The sequence below is a fragment of the Phascolarctos cinereus genome, unplaced genomic scaffold, assembly GCF_003287225.1.
Source record: "Phascolarctos cinereus isolate Bilbo 61053 unplaced genomic scaffold, phaCin_HiC Scaffold_7;HRSCAF=346, whole genome shotgun sequence".
Lineage (NCBI taxonomy): Eukaryota > Metazoa > Chordata > Mammalia > Diprotodontia > Phascolarctidae > Phascolarctos > Phascolarctos cinereus.
Window position 1 is genome coordinate 200,652,998 of NW_027556180.1, and position 7,692 is coordinate 200,660,689.

Sequence of the window (7,692 nt, forward strand, 5' to 3'; positions counted from 1 at the left end):
AGTTGGGCAAAATAGTTCCCAGTTATTGTTTTAATTTCCTCCTCATTGGTGGTGAATTCACTCTTTTCATTTTTGATGATAGTATTTTTTTTCTTTCTTTTTTTAAAATTAAGTTAACCAAATATTTATCTATTTTGTTGTTTTTTTTTCACAAAACCATCTCTTAGTTTTGTTTATTCATTCAATAGTTTTCTTATTTTCATTTTATTAATCTCTCCTTTGGTTTTCAATATTTCTACTTTGGTATTTAATTGGGGATTTAAAATTTGTTCTTTTTCTAGGGTTTATTTTAGTTACATGCCCAATTCATAGATCTTCTCTTTCTCTATTTTATTCATGTAGGCATTTAGAGATATAAAACTTCCCCTAAAAACTGCTTTTACTGGATCCCATATGTTTTAGTATGCTGTCTCATAATTACAGCATTCTCTTGGATGAAGTTATTGATTGTTTCTGTGATTTGTTGTTTGACCCATTCGTTCTTTAGGATTAGATTATTTTGTTTTCAATTAATTTTAGTCTATTTTTCTGTGGCCCTTTTTTACATATAATTTTTATTGCATCATGATCTGAAAAGGATGCATTTAATATTTCTGCCTTTCATCATTGGATTGTGAGGTTTGTATGCCCTAGTACATGGTCAGTTTTTATGTAAGTGCCATGTACTGCTGAGAAGAAACTATATTCCTTTCTGTCCCCATTCAATTTTCTCCAGAGGTCTACCATATCTAACTTTTCTAAGATTCTATTCACCTCCTTAACTTCTTTCTTGTTTATTTTGTGGTTAGATTTATCCAGTTCAGAGAGGGGAGGTTGAGGTCCCCCTCTAGTACAATTTTGCTGTCTATTTCTTCCTGTAACTCCCTGAACTTCTCTAAGAATTTGTATGCCATACCACTTGGTGCATATATGTTTAGTAATGATATTACTTCATTGTCTATGGTGCCTTCTAGCATGATATAGTTTCCTTCCTTATCTCTTTTAGTAAGATCTATGTTTGCTTTTGCTTTACTGAGATCAGGATTGCTACTCCTGCTTTTTTTTTTTTTACTTCAGCTGATGCATAATATATTCTACTGAAGCCTTTTACATTTAATCTGTGTGTATCCCTCTGTTTCAAATGTGTTTCTTGTAAACAACATATTGTAGGATTACACTTTCTAATCTATTCTGCTATTTGTTTCCATTTTATGTGAGAGTTCATCCCATTCACATTCACTGTTATGATTACTATCTGTATCTTTCTCTCCATGCTATTCCCCTCTCCCCTGTTTATGTGTTTCTTTCTCCTTTTCTCCATTTCCCTCTTCACTAGAGTTTTGCTTTTGACCACCACCTCCTTCAATCTGTCCTCCCTTCTATCAATGCCTTCCCTTTTCTTTCCCCTTTCCCTTCCTACTGCCTATATAGCAAGTTAAAATTCTATATCTGAGTATGTTATTTCCTCCTTGAGCCAAATCTGATGAGAGTAAAGTTCAAACAATGCTCATCTCTCTCCCTTCTTTTTCTCTACTGTAATATATCTTTCTGCCTCTTCATGTGATGTAATTTACCCTTCTCTGCCTCCTCCTTTCCTCTTCTCCCATTACAATTCCTTTTCACCACTTCATTAGGTTTTTTTTAATCATCACATCAAAATCAACTTAATCCTACCCCCTCTGTCCATGCATATCCCTTCTAAGTGTCATAATAAAGATGCAGTTCTCAAGAGTTATAAGTTTCATCTTCCCATGTGGGAATATAAACAGTTTAACCTTATTGAATAACATGTTTCTTCCCCCCTTACCTGTTTACCTCTTTATGCCTCCCTTGAGTCTTATATTTAAAGATCAAATTTTCCATTGAGCTCTGGTCTTTTCATCAGGAAAGTCTGGAAGTCCCCTATTTCATTGAATGACTATCTCCTCACCTGAAATATTATACTCAATTTTGCTGAGTAGTTGATCCTTGACTATAATCCAAGCTCCTTTGCCTTATGGAATATCATATTCTAAGCCCTCTGAACTTTTAATGTAGAAGTTGAGAGGTCCTGCATAATCCTGACTGTGGTTCCATGATATTTGAATTGTTTCTTCCTGGCTGCTTACAAGATTTTCTCCTTGACCTAATAACTCTGAAATTTGGCTACAATATTCCTTGGCATTTTCAATTTGGGATCTCTTTGAGGAGGTCATCAGTGGATTCTTTCAATGAACACTTTACCCTCTCATTCTAGGGCCTCAGGGCAGTTTTCACCTTGATGATCTCCTGAAAGATGCCTTCCTGGCTTTTTTTTTTTCCATCATGGCTTTCAGGTAGATGAATAATTCTTAAATTGTCTCTCCTGAATCTATTTTCCAGGTCAGTTGTTTTTCCAATGGGGTATTTTACATTTTCTTAATTTTTTTTCTTTTGATTTTGCTTAACTGATTCTTGATGTCCCATAGAGTCATCAGCTTCCAATTGCTTATCTAATTTTCAATGAATTATTTCTTCAGTTAGCTTTTGTACCTCCTTGTCTACTTGGCCAATTCTACTTTTTAAGGACTTGTTGTCTACAGTTAATTTATGTCCTTCCTTTCCAAGCTATTGATTCCCTCTTGCATACCTCATTTCTTTTCCCAATTTTTCTTCTACCTCTCTTATTTGATTTTTAAAATCCCTCTTGAGCTCTTCCAAGAAGGCTTTTTTGGCTTGAGACCAGTTCATATTCCCCTCTGACATTTCAGATGTGGGCTTATTGACAATGTTATCCTCTCCAGAATTTGTGTTTTGATCTTCCCTGTCACCAAGATATTTTTCTATGGTCATTGTTTTTCTATGTTGCTTCTTGCTCATGTTGTTTGCCTTCTTCCTGGCTTTTAAAGTTGATCTCTGCTTCTGGGACATAGGGGTCACTGTCCCAGGCTTCTTGTGCTGGGGGCTAGGGGCCTGGTTACTAGATTGGTGAGGTGGGGCATTCTGCTGGCTTGCTGGGATGCCTCCCTTCCTGTACTTATCCCTTTCAGTCACAGCAAGAGGGACCTTTCCTGTTTATCCCTCTAGCCTCAGGAGTTAAAAGACTATGTATCTAGTATTTCTGCTGACTCTGCTATTTCAGGATTTTTCCTGGGGCAGTGTTCTCTGGGTTTTTCAAGGTCAACAATCAAGGGTGAGAACAATTTACTGCTTACTCTGCCATCTTGGCTCCTGGAAGTCTAAACAGGTGACTTTCAAGTATTCAGTCTGCAGCTAATAGAACAGTGCTGCTGACACTGGTGCCACTGGTGCTTCTGATTCAGTCACTCCCATGGCCTGTTCCTTGTTTGCTAGTGCTGGGGTTGTATTGAATGCCCTTTCAACTCTGTTCTCAACTGCCTCTTTGTCACCCAGTTCTGATAGACCCATGCAACTGACCATCTAAATTGTCCCTGGTGTCTATGGGCTAAGGAGTCTGGAATATGCCACTGTTGCTAGTTATTCAGTCTCCTGAAGTCTGCTCCTGTTTACTCAGGCCAGGTCTGCACTGCGTCCTGTGTGTTCTGGACACTTCTCTCTCAGGCTAGTGCAACAGACCTTTCCTGTTGGCCTTTCAGGTTTACTTGGGCTGGAAATCTGCCCCCTGTATCTTCGTGGGGTCTGCCACTCTAGAGTTTGTTCAGAGTCACTCTTTAGTGTATTTGTACTCTTTAGAGGTATTTGAAGAGATTTGGGGGAGAACTCAGGTGAGTCTCTGCTTTCACTCTTCCATCTTGACTCCACTAGTGAGGTGTTTTTAAGGACTAATTGGAAATGTTTGGGTTTTATCTCACAGAAAAGTAAAGTTAGAGAATATTTTATTATATTTTATTCCTTTAGATTTAAAAACCTCCAAGGGCTTAGAAAGATAGGTTTGTGCATTAACTTGGGAGAACAGAAAATTTCTGCTTCATCTTTCAACGGAAGTTTTTGGACATTGCCCCTTATGTGTGTTTTCAAGAGGGAACAGCCCTGGCCACAGAAACAGAAGAGCAAAGTAAAGGGGGGGGGGGGAAGCAGTTCTGATGAAGTGAGAAAATCTCTCAGCTTGAAAAGTTACTTTGCCAAAGGAATCATAGCCTTGACCATGGTTTGTTGTGCCCAAGTGAGGATCTGCCTCAGCCCACAGAACCATAATGCCAAGGAGAGAACAGTCTTGCCTGTGAGTGAAAAAAAAAAAGGAAAAAAAATCATTGTTGGCAAGGAAAAGCAGAACACGATTATTCTCAAGAATCAATCTGTACAGAATGAAATTAAGTGAACATAAAGATTTTTTTCTGACTTGTCAGAAAATCAGTTAGGTAGAAATGCAAACTTCTTTCAAGTAGATGTTGTTTCATTTGTTGTATTTGCAACCTCCAGCACCTAATGCCATAGCTGGCATTTAATAAACATAGTAGGCATTTAATAAACATTTGTTGATTGACTCAAAGCATCTGTTACATGGGGGACTGCTGTTCCTTTTTGTCTAGTTTATGTTTTTGAAGTCCTTTTTGGGTTAACATAAATAGCCATGATAAAAAGACCACAACTCATGAATTTGGGGTACAAATTAGATAGAAAAACTTTATTTTGATTATTATTATAAACCATGACAAGGAGACACCAGCTAATTGAGCTTCCTTTGTCAGTCAAGTAAACTCCGAATACAAATAATCTATGTGTGTGTCTATCATCTATCTATCTATCTATCTATCTATCTATCTATCTATCTATCTATCTATCTGTCTGTCTATCATAAGTTAGACTAAGTGTATGAGCTAATTGTGTTGGGCTGACCAGGTATTAGTTTAGATCGGACACAAATGAAAATAGATAGTTTTAGATCATTTAAGAGTTAATAGAGAACGGCCCATGGGCCGGCTGGTCCCAGTAACTGGCATCCGCGACCACGACCCCTACGAGGCAAGGGTGGGAGTGTGCCAGGGTGCTGCGCGTGGAATGCTCGGCCAGGAAGCTCCCAGGGCAGACCAATCCGGGAGAGCCGAGGATACTTTGTAACCCTTGCCATCACAACGTTGTGCAGCGCTCGAAGCTCGAAAGAGAGAAGGCCACCCGCCTCGGCCGTTGCCCTTGCTCTTGCTTTTGCCTCCTGCGCAGATCGAAGGAAGTAGGGACTGAAGGAAGCCGGTGAGGCAGCAGACATGGGCAGGAAGGTGACCGTGGCCACCTGCTCGCTCAATCAGTGGGCCTTGGATTTTGAGGGCAATTTGCGGAGGATTTTAAGGAGCATCGAAATTGCCAGAAACAAAGGGGCGAAATACCGGCTTGGACCAGAGCTCGAAATATGTGGCTATGGCTGTTGGGATCATTACTTTGAATCCGATACCATTTTGCATTCGTACCAAATTTTGGCCCAGCTCCTGGTGGCTCCTGTCACCCAAAACATCATCTGTGACGTTGGGATGCCAGTGGTGCACCGCAACGTTCGCTACAACTGCAGAGTGATCTTTCTCAATGGAAAAATACTTCTGATTCGTCCCAAAATGGTCTTGGCCAATGAAGGGAACTATCAAGAGATGCGCTGGTTTGCTCCGTGGCCGAACAGCCGGCAAGCCGAAGACCACTTCCTCCCGTGCATGATTCAGGAGCTGACCAAACAGGAGCTGGTTCCTTTTGGTGATTTGGTGCTGGCAACCAAAGACACGTGCATCGGCACGGAAATCTGCGAGGAGCTGTGGACGCCTCACAGCCCACACATTGATATGGGCCTGGACGGAGTGGAAATCTTCACCAGTTCCTCGGGGAGTCACCACATACTGCGGAAGGCCCACACCAGAGTAGATTTGGTGAACCTGGCCACCTTAAAGAATGGTGGGGTTTATCTCACGGCCAATCAGAAGGGCTGTGATGGCGGCCGACTCTACTATGATGGGTGTTCCATGATCTCTGTGAACGGGTCCACTGTTGCCCAAGGCGCACAGTTTTCCCTGGATGATGTGGAGGTCCTCACCGCCACAGTCGATTTGGAGGACGTCCGCAGCTTCCGGGCAGAGATTTCTTCTCGTAACTTGATGGCCAGCAGAGTGGTTCCCTACACCCGCGTCAAGGTCGATTTTGCGCTCTCGTACCACGATGATGTGCTGGTGTCCACTTCGGAGCCTATCTGGTGGCACTTTCACAGCCTCGGGGAGGAGATCAGTCTTGGCCCTGCGTGCTGGCTCTGGGATTACTTGAGGCGCAGTGAGCGGGCCGGATTTTTCCTTCCCCTTAGCGGTGGACTGGACAGCTCTGCAACGGCCTGCCTGGTGTACTCCATGTGCCGCCAGGTCTGCCAAGCCATGAGTAACGGAAATAAGGAGGTGCTGGCTGATGTCCAGAGGATCTTGAACCGTGATGATGTCCTCCCCCAAGACCCCCAGAAGCTATGTGGCCAGTTGCTGACCATGTGCTACATGGCCACTCAGAATTCCTCACAGGACACCTACAACAAGGCCAAAGAACTGGCCGAGCAGATAGGAAGTTACCACATCAACTTCAACATAGATGGGGTCGTCAAAGCCATAGTGGAGATCTTCCGCATGACTACCGGCAAGATGCCACGATTCTTGGTCAATGGAGGAAGCAGCCGTGAGGATGTGGCCATGCAGAATGTGCAGGCAAGGATCAGGATGGTCTTTTCCTATCTCTTTGCTCAACTGAGCTTGTGGTCCCGGGGGATGCAAGGGGGACTCCTGGTGCTTGGCACCACCAACGTGGATAAGTGTCTCCGAGGTTACGTGACCAAGTATGACTGCTCCAGCGCAGATATCAACCCGATCGGAGGCATGAGCAAGGCTGATATCAGGACCTTTATCCAGTATTGCATAGAGCATTTCCATCTCATTTGCCTGCGGAGCATCATGTCTGCTCCAGCTACTGCTGAGCTGAAGCCCTTGGCCGAAGGACAGGTCTCCCAGACCAATGAGGAAGACATGGGGGTGACCTACAAGGAGCTGGCTGTCTTTGGGAGACTGAGGAAGAAGGGGAAGGCAGGACCGTATAGCATGTTCTGCAAACTCATCAACATGTGGAAGGAGATCTTTACTCCCAGAGAGGTGGCCAACAAGGTGAAACATTTTTTCCGGAAGTACTCATTGAACAGGCACAAGATGACCACCCTCACTCCCTCCTATCACGCTGAGAACTACAGCCCGGATGATAACAGGTTTGACCCGAGGCCCTTCCTGTACCAGTCCAGCTGGCCCTGGCAGTTCCACTGCATCGACCAGCAGGTGATGAAACTAGAAGGTGGAAGGGGATCAAGACTTTGACGATCTGTTTTGATGGAGCCACAGCTTTGATGCAGGAGCATGGGTGCCCCTCTTCCCCCCTCCCCCCGCAGCGGTTATTCTTCTCTCTCTTTCTCTCTCTGGAACAAGATGTTAAGATTACTCTAGTTGTCATGACAACCAGGTCTGGCTGCACTGGTGTCAGTGGGTTCTGATTCTTTACAAAAACGGTCTAAAATAAAAATCCATGTTTACTGTTAAAAAAAAAGAGTTAAAGAAAATGAAATTTATTTAGCCATACATTAGAAAGAATATTCAACAAGGATATAGAGTATAGTTAGCTCCATTTGCCTTCATTCAGGAACACATTTGGCCAGTAGGACGAGGGAAGGTGACTTGCTTGGCCTTGCTTTAGCACTGATAATGCCTGTCAAGACAGTTTTCCTTAAAGGCATAGGGTAGGGAGAGAGACAGACAGAGATAGAGAGACAGACACACAAAGAGA

General features: G+C 43.0%; 1 pseudogene; it reads left to right on the top strand.

Moving 5' to 3' along the window:
• The first annotated feature begins 5,023 nt into the window (after window positions 1–5,023).
• LOC110199844 (glutamine-dependent NAD(+) synthetase pseudogene) lies at window positions 5,024–7,289 on the top strand (annotated as a pseudogene).
• The last annotated feature ends 403 nt before the right edge of the window (window positions 7,290–7,692 follow it).